Consider the following 17,827-nt stretch of genomic DNA (forward strand, 5'->3'; position numbering starts at 1 on the left):
GGGAAAGGATGTGAGAAAAGAGAATTAGGCAATAATCATTATATCCTTTTGAATGTTCCTCTGTTTAGATTATTGTTTGTATTATTTTGGAATTTAATTGTTACGAAAGAGATCAAATGTAAAACTTGTAAGACTTTATTCCCCTTAATTATGAAACTTGCACGTTTTATGTCATACTTGTTGCGTTTGTTTTCGAATTTCTGAGGAAAATATTATTAAACGTTATGACAATGTTTTTATTTTTAGAGTATAACTTATTTCAGAATTACAGTTTTTTTAAAAAAATGCCTACAAATTGAGCAATTAAAAAATATTATTATACATTGTTATTTTGATATCATAAATGATTCCTTCTGAAAGAATAGTTTAAATTGTCAAGAAAAAATTGTATGCACATATCGAAATTATCGTTCTTAATATAGCTATTCTAACCATTTTGTCTCGCATTTTTATTTCTTCGTTACTAGCTCTAGAGAGGTCTGTAGTATTATACATTTCTTAGAGAATTTTCGTTTACGTGCTTTTGTTTTTACATCTTTGATTTTATGTATCATTAATGCCAGGATTTTATGTATAATTTTTAATTTTATTTAGAAATCAAAATGAAACGTGTGAGTTGAGTTGTTTTCTTGCCTTGTTTTTCGATTAGTTAAATAAAACCTAAATGGTTGTTTCTTTGTTTTTTCAGGGATAATAATGAGAATCAAATGATTCAAATGTCACTAGTGTAGTTTACTAATCTATTTTAGAAATTAGTTTAATAATATATTTTGCACAAAGCTTAATAAATATTATTTATCCATTACTGAATATACTGCAGTAAATACTTTGCTATAATAGTTTAATTAATATTTAACAAACGTATATTATTCATTATTGCCTGATATTACACTTTTATTGCCTTATATTATACTTTTATTGCCTTATGTTATACTTTTATTGCCTTATATTATACTTATATTATACTTCTGTAAATACTTTAACAATGTTCTAAATACTCCGATAAATAATTTATTAACATATTTTTCTCATTACTTTACGAATGTACTATTTATTACTTTACTTTTATAAATTGCTAAAGAAAGAAATAATTTCTTTTACAGTAATATTGCTTTTAAAAAAATTTTAGATAAAACAATTTATGTTGACCTTAAATTGAATATAATGCTTATATTTTTTCTTTATTTAATGCAACCTTTATTCATGTTTGTTGCTTCAGGCATGCATGTAATTTGAGTCAAAATATTTTACGTAACAAAATTTTAAAGAAGGTCCCCCAATTTTTTTTTATGCAATTAGTATAGAACATTATTAAATTTATATTAATTTTGAAATTAATACTCATTTTGATATTATTTGTTTTCCATCGTTATTTTTTGTCTGAGTAATAGATAGTTTACTTTATTCAAAATATATACATATTTTTTCATAATAAAACATAAAAATCATCAAATTTATATAAAATTAAGTGATTTGTGTAGGTTTAGATTTCAACACCTTCATAAAGTTTATATATTAAATAAATTTTTCAAGCTAGTTTTAGACAAATTTACCCCACAGTTTTAACTTGAAAATATTTAAAATGCAAATTATTATTTTTTGTTTGGAAATTCGTTGTATAGCTAGTATCTAAGTCATAATACAATTTTATACAAACATTTTATATAGCTCTTTCTAAAATAATATTTAAATTGTATATAAAGTTTTAAATTAATTCTTTGTGATACTAATATTTAAATGTAAAAACGTTTTATATAATGAATAAATATTATTTCTGAACTTTATATTAAATTCTTTATGTTTCGAGAATTTTCTTTTAAATTTCGTAAAACCTTTTTGAAATACATTCGCAAATGTACATTTTGTGCTTAAACTGGGGGCAACATATATATTTAAAACAGATAAAAATTTCATATAACTGATGAATATTACTAATCATCTAACTAATGGATACTAACTAATCGATTATCAACATTTACTTATTCTAAAAACAATTTTAGTGACATATTTTATTCTTAATATCAATAATGTTCACAAAACACAATAGCTATTGTTATATGATATTTATTAGAATAGGCACCTACATATATTATTATTTTACGGATTTATAAAAAAGTATTATTTATTATAAGTAATTATTTTTGTTTTGTAACAAATTTTAAAAATTAAATAAAACGAATAAAAAATATTAGCTTGTATTAGTTTAAAATCCAAATTGCTGGATAAATAAATCATAAAACAATAAATAAAATAAATTTATATTACATTTATAAAAAAAAATATTAGCTTGTATGAGTTTAAAATACCAATTGCTAAATAAATAAATCATACAATAATAAATATAATAAATTTATATTAGTTATTCGAATAAATTTATTAATTTTACCAATGAATATAAATGTTAAATGCTAATTTTAAATAACTAAACTATTTTTTTTAAAAATTGAAATATATAATCATATAATAATTTAGAAAGATTTCTACATATAACGATAATGCTTTATACTTTAAATGTTTTATTAGTTCGTCCAAAAGGAAATATTTATAATGCATAGTTAGTGTTTCTATGTAACAGATGTAACATGAGTAGTATTTAATAATTACTAACGAAACATTAAAAAATTATAGCAATAACAACATATATATATATATATAAAAGGAATTAAAATATTTAAAAAATAATTAATATAGTAATAATTCAATTACTTATGTCGTTACTTTAATATATGAAACAAATGTATGTATTTCTTTTAACTTCGTTAGAATTTATTATAAGGTTACTTTAATAAAATCATTTTTAATGTTTTCTTTTTTTTTCATTTCAAGAATATCTAATCAGAAATGTTAAAAAAGAAAGACATTATCTGATTTGAAAGAGAAAAAAATCATAAATCAAGTCAACGTGTAACTTAGAATATGTTTACAAATTACACTTCTTTCTAATTTTTATTTTCTCATGAGCTTTCTTCTTCATAAAGAGTTTCATCTTTCTAAATTCTTTACTTAAAGTAGATTGTTTTTTCTTCTACTAAAACATGTTTTTTTGTTACATTCATTTACGCATGGAAGATGGTTTTATGCGTTATTATTTTTTTTCTTAGGTTTTTGTGATAGTTTTCTTTTGCTTGCTGCCTTTTTCCTTCGCCGTGTTTTTACGTTGTAAGGTATGTTTTCACCATTTATTACTATTTATCTTAAGAGCGATTTGATAACAAAAAGAAATTCTTTAATTGTATGAAAGCTAATGACTTTTACGACATTATTTTATTATTTCGGGGATTGTATTTAGGTGAAGTTTGCAGGGTATTATTAAATATTGATAAATATACTGTCTATTTTTCCATTTTTTTATTATTTAATATTTGGTTCAAAATAATAAATGGTTAAAATTAAAGTTTATAAGAGAAACACATATGCAATTAGAAAATGTGTGAATGCCTGCTTCTGCATTTATATCTAGTCCTTTTTAAGATTGAGCGTGACTAATATTTCCAAGGTTTACATTGTATCTTTTTTGAGCTTGCGATTTACATTTTTATCAAATTTCTACTAGGGCTCCGTGTCTGATGGAAATACATATTTTAATAATTTCCTGACCACTTTAAGCAAAACTTATCGTTTTTTTCGCCGTATAACTTAGCATTATCGCCATATAACTTATCAAAACTTATCATTAGCTCTGTTAATGACAATTAAAGTTTCAATAATTTTCTGACCTCTATGAGCAAATGTTATGACCTTTGTTACCAGAAATGAATCGTGAATTAAAACTCCATCCCCTTTCTAACTAATTTGTGTACATAAGTATCCTCTGAATGTTTGTGCTGATCGACAATACAAGTTTCATACGTTTCAGACTTCTGCAATTAGAAATTGAAAATACTTTGTTACCGTTGAATTTATTGGTAATTTACTTAAAACATGCAATTTAATTGTATTGATTATCATTATTTTACGCTTTATTATACTTTACGAGACAGTTTTGTTTTTGAAACGAAATTGTAAACAAATTATACAAAGAATAAAAAAATTTAAAAATAAGTAATTTTTTTATTAATAAAATTGTTTTTAAATCGAATTTAAATAACGAAATTTAAATACTTCAGAATATTAAGTGACGGTTATTGTAGTTTTCCATTTAGATGTTATAATATGAAATAAATTATATATATATATATATATATATATATATATATATATATATATATATATATATATATATATATATATATATATATATATGTATCAACTTTGTTGTATTTGAATGCTTATATTTAAATCTAATTATGCTTTAATATTTGAATTCTGGTATTTGATTTTTTTAGTTGAGGAGGGTCTTACTCTTGAAACAGACTATAAAGAGTTTTACCATTCGAGTTATTCGTTTTTTTGGTTAAATTTACTTGTGTTATCATTTGAAGTATAAAGCTATCAATATTCATTTGCTTAAATTTCTAAATAACCACATATTAAATGCCCCATGTTTCCTGTACCAATAAAATACAGTCGAATAAAGTGTAGGCGGTATAAGCAGGGGGCATAAGCAGGAATTAAATATAAGCAGGAGTATAAAGCAGAATAAAGTGTTCTGGGATATACTTGTTTACATTTAATAATATGTAACCTCCATAAGTAATAAATAATGAGCGTTTTTTTTTGTTTTCTAATCTAAAGATTGTATAGCAATATTTAAAGGTTCAAGAAAGAATTGCTAGTGAATATTTATTTAAGTCAATCATAGTTAGATGTATCCATCATATATCGATGTAGATATATTTTTATGAGCCATGTCACATTTAAAAACCACGCCACGTATGCAGACGTTTTGAAATCTAAGGTTAATATTTTGCCATAAACCATTAATACCAATTAAGCGGAATAAAAAAATAAAATTTTGGTTTTTCTATTTAAAATTGACAAGCAAATGACTTTCAAGGATAAGATACATTTTGTATCAATATGAAAATATATTTTCTTACAAGTTTTATTAAAATGATTTTTATTCTTAATTTTTTGATAATTTAGTCTTTATTCCTGGGATTGTAAAGTACTTCATATAAGATTATGCACAGAAATAAAAAGAAAAAATGATTTTTTGCAAATGCATAAAACACATAATACATATAGTCTAATATTTCGTTTAGTAAAATTAGAGAAAAAAAAATTATACATTACAGTATTTACAATAAAAAATAAATGTGTTTTTATTTAAGATATTAAATTGTGTATTACTTTTCTTACACCATATTTTTACATGATATTTTGACGAGTGTCACTACTTAACTCAACTAAATTATTCCTTTTTCATGCATCGAATTAAACATATAGCTGTCAAAAACAAAAGCAGTGCAAACTCTAATGTGTATAAAAACAAACTATAAACTCTGTTAACTATAAACTGCAAAAATTCAGTTTGTTTACAAAAATTTTGAACATTCATTTTTAAAAAAAATTTACATTAAATAATAATTAATAAATATTGAGAGGTGTGACAATCTATCTGATTTAAGGTAGTTTTCCAAACCAAATTTGCTTCAAATTTTCCAAAAAAAATTTGCTTTAGATTTTTTTTCTTCATATTTTGTCTAATTTTTCTATAATCTAATTTTTCTACATAAGATTATACACAATCAAGTCAGACATCTAATTTTTCTCTAGTGTATGTCTTTAGAAGACAAAAAAAACGATATTTTAGAATAAACCTTTCCTTGAACAAAGCAGATGTGATCTTACATAAAAGTCACATATTTCAGTGCTAAAAAAATATTAATTAATGCTTTTTCAATGCTCTTCTCTTATTATGTTATATTTATCACAATATTAACTACCTCTGTCGAAAAAGTTTTAAATTATAAACTTTCAATAAAAAAGTATAACAATAAATATTTGGTGACAATATAAAACAAGGAACTTACCATCTGGATCTTAAAAATGACTCTGTGTTGAGTTTTCTCTTTCCTCTTACATGCAATACTTCAGTGTGCTAAAACAAAAAAGTGAAATTAGTTCAAATTAATCTTTTCTTAAATTGTCTTTAATTTATTGTTAGTAAATTTATTTTGCAATTAAAACGGTATTAATTTTCTGCAATTATTCCATTTCTCTGAAAATTAACTTAAAATGAAACAATAACCAAATAAAAGAATAGATCATAATCAAATAGAAGAATAGAATTAAAAATTAGTGTTTATATTTTAGCCGTGAATGGCAACACCATCCCATGTGAGTAGGATTGTTTTAGAATTCAGAATTATCTTTTTTAATATTTCCTTCAAGAATTGCGAAATACTTTATGATTTGAAGTTGTTGCCATTCAGAATATTATAAAAATGTTAAACTGCATTTTCTGATCTTTTACTTGCAAATTCGCACTTAAATTTTCTAAAATATTTTGCTATATTTTTATCTAAAAATTGGAGTATGATTTAATGCAAGTTAATCAAACCTAAAATAAATGAACGAATGTTTACATTTGATCCAATTAAGTTTCACTTAATAAATAGTATAATTTTCTTTAATAATTGCGATTGTTATTTTTTGAGAATTTAAATCATTTAGATGTTTTTCAAAAAGATTTAAATTGAATAAAATCATTTTGAATTAAAACCTATAATTAATTTTTACTATAAAATTTGAATAACATCTCTAACACATCAATATTAAAAATTTATAAACAATAGATAAAATAAGATGCAATATATTTTTTCACATAAAAATATTAGTCACTAAATGTTAGTAAATTAGTGTTTTTCATGATTCAGAAAAGTAAACTTTAAAATCTATAGTTAAGAAGTTAATTTTTATAATAACAAAGTTATATGATACCTGTAAATCAACAAATTTCTTCGGAAACGTTTTTGTAGAAATCTTATTTTTCTTTATTTTCTATGCTCATAAAATGTAAACATAATTATTTTGCATTTGTGTCATTATTTAAGAATATGTATTGCTTCTGGTTGCATACTTTTTGATATTTGCAAAGCAGCGCTACTAAAAAATATGTTAATTAATTTGTTTATAACGAAAAAATTTTATTTCGCAGTAAAAGTAACTCCATTTCTCATGGCAATAGATTCCACACACTTGAAGGTGAGTTCAATTTTTCAAACACTTGAGTTTTCGTTTTAACTCATTTCGAAAGCTTTTCTAATAGTTCTAACTTCTTAGAGTTCAGCAGAAGATACAAGCAAAATAATTTCTTAACAACCTGCTTCTCAGAATTTATGAAATATGAGACGAATGGCTTAATTGATAGGAAAGTGAATTGTTGGTAAAATGCTTTTAAAATTTATTTCTTAAAATTACGGTTTTATAATTCATTCATAAAAAAATTAAGAAAAATATTTCCTTTCCTTTAAATAGTTCCTAGATCCTAAATTCCTCGTTAAAACTGACTTTATACATTTTAAAAATTGTAATACTTTCTCATTGACTACATAGTTCTCCAACAGATAGTGCCAACATAGTGACATCAAAATAGTCTTCATATTAAAAATATTTTTCTCGCATAAAAACTATAAATAGCATACGAAAACCATCTCTCAAATTCTAATACTGAAATGTTTTGCTAAGTTCAAATTATCTTGACATACTTGGCAAACTTGGTTCTTGTGGCGTATCTCTATATTGTTTAAGTCCTACTTAGGCAAAACTTGACAATGGTATTGTTCAAAAGTAGAACAAGCCTATATATTGATTCAGGAAAGTTTTTTCTTTTTATGAAAGTAATTGAAACTTATTCTTCATCATTATTTTCGCAAGTTCTTCTAAAATGTAAGAAATAAGACACAGATTTTGGTTTTAGACTCAGCAGTGGATCTATTGACATTCTTAAGGCTTCTACAAATTAGATTGATAAATATACCATCTTTGAGCATATCCATATAATGTACCTAATGGTTCTTGTCAGCTAGATCACTTATTGGTGGCAGACTTATTAAAAAAAGTATAAAAGGAATAGATTCATTACAATGTAATCATATGGTGAAAAAGTCTTATTAAAAAGGCTTCTTTTAGTCGCATAACACCATGAGGGTAACAATATCTCTTTTTCTAAATCTTATATTGAATTAATTTCAGTTCAACTAACTACAAACTCATTTATTAAAATTTTTTTAGAAAATATTCAGATAAAATGTTCTAAGTCATCCTTAAACGAATGTCAATCACAGCTCTGATGTCATATTATTTGTCCTATTCGATACTGGCCTATATTTTCATCAGTATTATTAGGTTATCGAGGGATTTTGAAGTCATTTTATATTAGATGCACTCGCAATAAGAATTAAAAAGGCCCTGATTTAAGTTTCGTACTACAATTATATGCTTAGATTTGCATAGAGAAGTAGCTCATTTGAATAGCCTTAAAAAATTGGGAAAGCTTTGTACACCAATCTAGACTATTTTGTTAAAATTACAGACTAATATCACATTTTTCAGAGGAGACCAAAAATTTTTTCCTTCAAATTCAAGATCCAATTCCATTTGCATCTTCTTTTTCTCATACGCAAAGTGAAATAATATCTTGCAAGTTTATAGTTTTATATCGTAATTTAAAAATATGCAAAAATGGTCAGAGAGGCCTAATTAGGTAGTAATCTCCAGACATTTCCATATGTAATTCTCCATACCATTGTCCAATTCCTCAAATGTCTCATATGATAAAAATTGCAGCAAATTCTGTGAATGTTCTCTTAAAATAAAATTGGCCAAACTTCATTTGATTATTAAATCCATTAATATACATATTGTATAATCAATTTGCTTTCGTAGAAACCATAGAGCGCCAAGATCGAGAACGTTGATGCTTCTTCCACGAGATGAAATCGAACCACCGGGAAAAAAAACTCAAGACAACTTTCAAGTGATAAAAAATAGACGGGGCTAAGATTTTTTTAGAATTTTTAGTCCAAAAAAGGAGAGCAGACTTGTTCGACGTCTTCCTCTCGCGGATAGTCGAGCTGCTCTAGAGTTTTGTCCGTTAGTCCTCAGTGTGGCAAGCGCACTTTCTTGTATTCGTTTGTAATTATATGGAAACTACCTCTTCATCTGCATTGCAATAGCTTCCCACCTACTCCCACCCCCATCAACTCCAATGGCGGAGAGAAACTAAGTTCGCTTTTAAGCGAAGCAGCAAAAGGGGGGCTGTGCTGGATAAGCGGGAGCAGAAGAAGGGGGCCTGTAGGGGGGCCTAATTATCAAGTTAATATGGATCATCACAGAGCCCTCCGCCAGCTTCCCTTGTTAAGTGAATGAAATTAAAGCAGCACACTGGGCTTGTTAGGGAACCTTAACGTAGAAGCCTGCATCACTAAGTTGACAGTTCGTGGGAGGCTCAGTTAAGATGTGGGGGTGTTGGGGGCATAAGAATTTATTCTTTCTATCCATCCTTCATTTACAACTTTACGGTGGCGTCTAGTGCGGTGAGAGGTGGTTGGTGAAGAGCGAGAGAAAGATCGGGTGGAGGGATGAAAATGTCCACCTCATACAATTCCGAATCTGAACGAAAGGTTGCCGTATTCATACATTTTAAAAAGGTCGGGCTTTTGTTTTGATAAACATATTCCTCTTCTTTTTCCTCTCCTCCCGTTCCAAGTGTTACGCATCGGAGGATTAAGGATGCTTTTTGGATGCTTCCCTTACTGGTTCCTAAAAATTCCCTTTTTGCTCCCCCTTTTTTTTTCTTTCTACGCATTTATCCCTATGCTATTTCTTTAAATCCCAGCAATATTGGAAAAGCATGTCTAGTTATTGTAAAAACTGCGTAAGAAAGTTTATCAGGAAAAGGTTATAGGTAACGTTGGAGAGTACAACGTTCTAAAATGATTATAATTAACTTAACATAAATTCTTAAAATATTAGTTTAGCATATTTAAACACCAACGCTTAACATATTTACTGAATATAAAACTTAACATAATACTTTAATATAAAAAATTTAATATTAATTTAACATGAAGCATTACAAATAAACTTAACATATTAAATTTTGAAGTAAAGTTATAGAGAAAAATATATGCCACGTTCTGTTTATTACAATTTTGTAATGAAATCTATTTTAAAATTTAAAGTTATTTATTTAACTCCCGATAACCAAACATTCTACAACAAAACATACGATAATTAAACATTCGATAACTAAACATTCTACATTAACTCTCGATATCTTCAAAAAAAATATTCTCAGCTTTAATTGTCACAACGAAAACTTTAATACATTTAACATACGTATACAAATATATAGAAATTATGCGAGCAATATTACATCAATTAGTGCCAGCTAATAAGATAATTAATGTTGGTAAGCATTATGAAAGTTTTTATTTATATTGCAACATATTTTATGAATATTAAGTTTAAACAAATAATATAAGAATTTATATGATAAATAAACTAAACTATGAAATTAAAAAACATTTTTTTATTATTGTTTTTATTATTGTTCTAATAATCACCAGAATTATGAAAATTTTTTAACATATATGTACAAACATACTTAAACTACGTGTGCGATTGTAAATTATTTATGAATCAAAGTAAAAGCAATGTTCAGAGTTACATATCTAACCTGGAAAAGTAAAAATATTTTACATGTATATACAGACACATGGAAGTGGTGATAAGCAAGTGTTAATGAAAATTATTAATGTAGTTACGCAATAAATAATACTCTTAACTTGTCACATATTTTAAAAGTTAAAAAAGACTAGAACAAAATTTTTTTTTAGTTCACACTTAGTAAAAATCATAAAAAAATTCAATGACTGACGATTTAAATGACAGAACTACATGTTATATTAAAATATTTTAGATATTTTTGATATAAATAGCTTAGATTTAAATACAATATGTAAGATTTATACAAATGTTTTAAATTTTCTGATTATAAACAAATGTTTTAGATTTTATGTAATATATTATTTATGTTAAATTATATCTAAAATATATATTTTGCATTTTTCTCTTGTCAAATGGATGCCATATTTTTTTAGATATAATTGTTTTAGTTCTTTAAGCAAAACTTGAAATATTTTAGTGGGAAAGGAAGACAACCAATATAAAAAAGCTTATTTGTTAATTTTAACTTTACAACTGAGCATATTTCAGAAACACTGAAATCATGAAAAAAATAATAATAATTTCAATCTCACAATGCAATCTCACATTTCGCTGCATTAAGGAAAAAAATATTCAAAATGACCAGAATATGGTAAACTTTACCATGTTTTGGGCTCTATGGAAACACCAAAAGCCTCGGTAATTTTTACTAAAGAGAATTGCTAATAATTTTGGTAATATTAACAATAAAATACAGCTTTATAATATGTGATTAAATTTAATGAGTGTGGTAATTTTCATTAAATTAACATCCTGACATCCTGAAACATAAGAGTATGAAGTAAAACCATTTATATGGTTAAATTTGCTTCACAGCTTAGTATTTATTACTGAATGTGTATCAATAAGAACTATAATTTTTAAAACCAGAATTTCCAGTAAACCATTACAGAACAAACGAAAGAAGTTAACAAGTTCTATTAAACAGAAGTATAGTTTTTTCCTTTTTACAAGAAACTTCATCTCCATACAGTGCTATCATTTTCACAGATTTTATTTTCTCCATGTGGATGAAACGTAAAAATATTGACAAGCTGTAAAAATCTTAACATACAGTTTGATCTACTAATCCCCTTATTTTCTGGCTTGGCTTAAAAATTACATGGTTACGGAGTTGAGCAATGAATGATAGTCCTAAATTAAAACTGGAATATTTCAATATTAGGAAAAATAGTAATAAAGTACAAACAAAACATTTTCAAATCGTTTGAATTTCCCCCATAAAAGTTCAATATCAAATATATATATATATATATATATATATATATATATATATATATATATATATATATATATATATATATATATATATATATATAGTGGGGAATCGTATCTGAATTTCATAGTGTTGGCAACTGCTGTCAAGGTACAATATCACGTGTCTCATGAGAAATTCAGGAGGGAACGTTAATTAACCCTTCACTTCGGGTATCACAGCTGCAATTCTCTGCCCTGGCTAAATCCGATTGAGTGAATTGCATCTTGAAATGCTCTAAGAAAAACTGTTATTTCAATGTTAATAAACAAAAAAGTTTTCTTTAATTGTATTTTATTTTTATTTGCAGGAGTATCTCAAATGAGCAACTTATAGCCTTCTTTATCTGTAATAGATTTCATAAATGGCAAAAGGTTTAAAAATAATTAAAAATTAATATTTTTAAAAGATTATTGGTTACTATTTATAAATATAAAATATTTTCTGATTTGATGGTATAGATTAAAGTGCTTAAAAAAACACGTTGCAAACGCTTATAACGCTGCTTTTAAAAATAAATATGTGATAGTCTAAAACGGAGGCTCTTGATTTCGTTCGCTTTAATATGTTTAGAAAATTTCTAAGAGTTTTTAACTGTTTGAATAAAGATTTGATGATAATTATTAGTAAACTAATTTCAGTATATTTAATACCCAATATTAAAAGTTGAGTTTCGAATTACAATGAGTGGACAAAAGAAAAAATTATTAAAGGCGTTTTAATGTCCTTAATTAACCTTTCAAATGGTCAAAATGTTTCAAACTCTAAACTCTTTCTTCACTAAAAAGGAAATAAATTGAAAATAGTAGCAAATATTGAATACGTATAAAATATTTAAATCGGGAATTTTCGTTTCGTATTTAGAGTTTTTAATGGTAATTATTTACTAGCATTTACATTCAAGACTTAAAATTATTCATTAGGATTATCTGTAGATAAAAAAAGTAGTAAAAGCAGAACAAAACAAAGTAAAAAAAACAGAAGCTTCAACTGAATGTACTTTTTTTATTTTTTTTATTTTTTTTTTAATTTTATTTATTTATTTATTTTGCCTTGTCAATATCAGATATTATTTGCTTTATTTGAACTTTTAAGATTTTTAATTGAAAAAAATATAAAGATATCTGATAATACTCAATCTCAGTAGCTCATGTAACTGCTTGAATTTTTAACAATATATTAGATATTTTTAGGTGACTAGACAGTATTATTAGATATTCCTTTTTTAAACTTCTTATTGGTACAAAATTTTAATATGATATTGCTGATAACTACAAAGGAACTATAATTATCACAGAAAAATAACACATTTGTGCAGTATTCTATATATCATTTGCGAAATAAAGAAATGCAAAATAAAAAAGAATGATAAATCAAATCAATATCAACAATCAAAATAAATAATATCTTGCCGAATTTTGACTAAGAACGTGTTTGTTCATTTTTCTAAGTGTCTATAATTTGACTCCCAAGTACCGATGCATGCCAGAAGCATGACCACACACTTTCAGAAATTAAGGTTCAAAGTTGAACCAAAATATCGGTATTTTAAATTAAAACAAAGTGCAAATTTTTTTTAAATCTGACCGACATTTAATTTAATTTAATTAATTAATTGAATCTAAATTTTGTAATTAATCTTAATTAGTTGAATCTTAGTTAATTAAATCTTAATCTTGCTTCTTTTCAAATTGACAAATTTGAATGATAATACGGTAGGTATCTTAAACAAAATTATTGGTATTTTAATCCAAAATACGGTGCAGAACTTTTAAAACCAGACTGAGATGTTAAATTGAATCTTGTTTCGGTTTAAATTGAAGCCTAATATCATATTATAAATTTCAAGAAACCCGACAGTATAGTTCAACTTAGCGTAACATTAAAGTTGCAGCAAATTTAAATGATATTATTGTATCCATATCCAAAACAACGGTACCTTAACCGTATACTGAACAACTTTGTTAAAACATGTCTGAGATGTTTTGTTAAATCTTGTTTCTGTCTAAATCGGAGCATATTAGAGTATCATCAAATTGACGAAATCTGATAGTATTGTTCAACTTAGTATTGCATTAAGGCTTCGAAAAATTTAAATGGTATTATAGTTAAACATGTTTAATTTTTTTTTTCAAAATTGCATTATGGTCATCTATTTTTTTTAAAAGCAATATGTTTGTTATAAACTTTTTATTGAATGTTATTTAGTCAGTTCGTTTTATTCACAATATTACTTAAATTTTTATACGTATAAAATTGAAACAAAAACGCAAGCCCATTATGAATAAGCATTGCAAATAAGCAATATAAATTCTGTTAAAAATTATGTGTATTTGTTTATGTGAATTTTTTTGCTGGTTGCCATTATTTTTTTAAATTATAACTCATGAAATAAATTAGACTATCATGAGTAAGTACATTATGATTAGAAATATAACTTATGTTTAGTAATTTATGAGTAAGAAATATAATAAATTAATTGTTGTTATTTTTACGCATAAATTACCTTTAAATTGTATTAACGTATGTGACACTTTTCCAGAATGTGCTTTAAAAATTCACCGCAAAAGCTTACATTTAGTTTTTTCTGTGAAAACTATTTCAACTTTCTGTATAAAAAAAACTGAGTGTTAAAGCATTTGATCTAGTCCACCACAAATTCCAAACATAAGTCTCTTTCAACTTATTCCCATAGGTCTATTTTGGAGAAAGCAGTTACTGATCTTGGCAACTGTCGGAAAGTACTGCCATAAGTCAGCGCCAGTACCAAAAGCTGTATAAAACATGAAGATTTCATAATCTTCAGTAACCTGCCGAAAATATGTACATTAAATTTTATTATTGTTCGCCTTTGGATACAAAAAGTATAAAGCGTTTTGTCAAAAACAATGCAGGGCGTTTGGAAAAGGATATTAAAAATTTATAAGCTTCGCACTTTCCGTTCGTAAAAAGGTTCCGAAATGTTTTCATTCAAACATCAGGAACTGTATATAAAGTAGATTTGAAGTTATTTTAGTGCATTCAGTAAAAATGCTCCGAATGTTCGACTTAATACGATAAAATTTGTTATTATGAGTGTACTTTCCAAATCCATATTGAGGTGATAACGATAGATTGTCAAATGCAGGTGGTCAAATGTGTCGCAATATTTGGAAATAAAATACTATAAATAAAAATCTGGAAATAGGTTTTTATAGAATGTGAAACAAAGTGATGTCAAAGTATATATTTTTTTGAATAAAAATTGTCAAATATGATTATTGTTTTTTTTTTTAATATTTATTTATGAATTCTTTATTTTGAAATTGATAATTGTCAATTTATTTAAAGACGTTATGTTTCTTTCAAAATATTAATGCATGATAAAAATCTTTGTTTACGGAATGTATATTTTCTGATAATCTTGCTTCGATTTTTTTCAATAAAGAAAAAAAAAATTTTTTAAAAAATTAAATAACATCATAAAAATTAAATGACAAACATTCTTAGTTTTTTCAAAAATAAATTAATCTTTCTAGAAGATTCAGAAAACACTTTTGAAACATTTTTGGAACATTCTGTTAGAAATTGTCTAATTTTTTAGTTTAAAAATGCTTTTAAATCATTTTAAAAAATTAAAAAATTTTTGCGAATTTTATATTTTGTTGATATGCAGATAAAAATTGTTCGCAAATATTAACTCTGAAGTCTTTTAAATCCAAAAGCAAAAAAATAAATAAATAAATAAAATAAAAAACAATTTCAAGATATTTAAAATTTTTAAACTTATTCACAAATTAAAAAAAATTATATAATTAAAAAAAATTACATAATTAAAAATAATTAATAATAATTTTAAACATATGAACATTTTTTTAATTTATATATTCTTTAGTATTCTCTCCTATTGCATTAAGAAAAATTTTAAAATTAAAACAAAATATTTGATTTTTAATTTAAAAAAAACACATATTTTTTAGTTTTCAAAAACAAAAATAACTGCAAAAAAAAAAAAAAAAAACATTTCAAATTTTATAGAATTTTCATTTTTGATGTATATTTAATTTCAGAAATAAACTCATTTTAGAATATGATTTCAGAACGAACTAATTCAGAAATGAACACCGCTTTAACGAGAATTAATGGCAATATTTAAAAGAAGAAAAAATAAATAAAAATAAAACAGCAGATTCCTATATGTTTTACATTTTTGTGCTCTTGACCTCTAAAAGATGCTAAATGTTTAGTTTGTTGAGAGATTTATCAATTTTAAAACCCAAAATCGAGAAGAATTGAATAATACATTGAAACAATCATAATTAATATCATAGTTAGTATCACAATCAAAGTAATCATAGATTTTATTTTTACGAAAATAACAATTTCAAATGGGAAATGGTACCCAAAGTATTTTATCATCACTTCATTTGTAAACGTGAAGACAATTGCACTGATTTAAGTAGACTACTGTGGACTTCAAAATAAAAACTGTGAACATACTTAAAATTTATATAAATAAGATGAGTTAATATTAAAATAAAGCAAAAAGGAATACGTTAAATTAATTAAAACCCTATTTTCGCAAACAAGCTTTATTTTTCCATGTGCAGCCGTTCCCCCTCCTGGCTAATATGTCTAATGATTGTCTAAAACCCACAAAACGATGAAGAAAAAGCATCAACACCAAGCATAACAAGCATCAAAGGTTTTTTCTCAGGAAAATCTCGTTAATATCAAAAACAATTATTCAGTCAAAATCATCACAATAAATAAATAAAAATATTCGTTTAAAAATTTATGTCTAATCTATAAATTAGAAGAACATAATTAAATTAAAATATAATTTTAGTATAATTCACGTAAACCAAAATGGTAAAAATAAAAATAAAATTAATTATAACAATTAAAAAACATCTGTACAACATTACAAACAAACATTGTAATTAATTAAAAAACATCTTCATATAAAAGAATTGAATTTTTATTCTTATTTAAAAGCAAAAATTTAAAAAAAAAAGCTGTAGAGAAATGCTTCTTAAGTATAGGCCAAGAACTATTTATTTCAGCGCCATGCACTGAAAATAATTTCAAGACTAAAAAAATTCTTATTTCTTTTTAATACTCAATGTTCCCCATCATTAATATCTGCCTCGAAAAGGTTTTTAACTGATTAATCGGTAGATGGCGCCAGAAGTTCTTACCTGAACAGGTGTCTTTCCTTTAGAATTTTTAATATTCAGTCAGGTAAGCGGGCTATTGTTTTTGAGATATGTTTAATATGGACGAATAAAACATTTTGGATTCTTAAAGGAAAAGAGCATTTAATATTTTATTTAAAAAATGTATGTTGACTGACTTTTAATAATCATTTATTTATTAATATTAATATCAGAGAAGTCTGCAAATGGGGTATTTTTTTACTGTTTATTTGCTTATTATGAAAGTAACATCTTGGTTAAATAAAAGTTAAGAAAAAAGTTAAATCCATATTTAAAAAAATACTTATTTAACCATGGAGATGAATATTACATATTCGCCAATCATAATCACTAAAACTCTAATAAATCATAATCACTAAAGCTGTAATACTAAGCAAAAAGTACTTTTTTTCTATGTTTGAATTATTTGAATTAACTAAATTAAAGCTCAGTTAAACAGTTTACATTATATCAAAATTTGCAGAAGCACTGAAAACAATAATGAAAATATATGCTTTTATTTAACTAATGCATTTGCAAAAATGAAATGAAATGTTTAAAAGAAAATGAAACTGTATAAAATTGTTTGAATCATTTTATTTGGAAAATTGATATTAATATTAGACAACAAGATTAGAATAATTTGAAATTTTATCTTGAATCATTGAAATCTTAAGTAAAGCAGGAAAAAACACAATATAAAATGAAATAAAAAGTCTTAAAAAAATTAAAAGAATTCGCAAAAATCTAATGTAATTACGTATAACTTTTCACGTAT

At 24.8% G+C, this 17,827-nt stretch overlaps 2 long non-coding RNA genes across 2 annotated transcripts in view; one reads left to right on the top strand and one right to left on the bottom strand.

Annotated features, from left to right (window-relative positions):
* The window catches only part of LOC107457176 (uncharacterized), a 269,336-nt gene that overhangs the window by 133,346 nt on the left and 118,163 nt on the right, over positions 1-17,827 (bottom strand). Inside the window, exon 3 of the long non-coding RNA XR_001585806.4 lies at positions 5,916-5,983. This is a non-coding gene — a long non-coding RNA (uncharacterized LOC107457176). The remainder of the gene's footprint in view (positions 1-5,915; positions 5,984-17,827) is intronic.
* LOC107457182 (uncharacterized) overlaps positions 1-17,827 on the top strand; it is a 40,898-nt gene that overhangs the window by 1,940 nt on the left and 21,131 nt on the right. The window contains exon 2 of the long non-coding RNA XR_001585807.4: positions 3,102-3,164. This is a non-coding gene — a long non-coding RNA (uncharacterized LOC107457182). The remainder of the gene's footprint in view (positions 1-3,101; positions 3,165-17,827) is intronic.

The sequence above is a fragment of the Parasteatoda tepidariorum genome, chromosome 5 (genome assembly GCF_982258835.1).
Source record: "Parasteatoda tepidariorum strain Cologne lab strain chromosome 5, Ptep-v5.0, whole genome shotgun sequence".
In the NCBI taxonomy this organism is placed as follows: domain Eukaryota; kingdom Metazoa; phylum Arthropoda; class Arachnida; order Araneae; family Theridiidae; genus Parasteatoda; species Parasteatoda tepidariorum.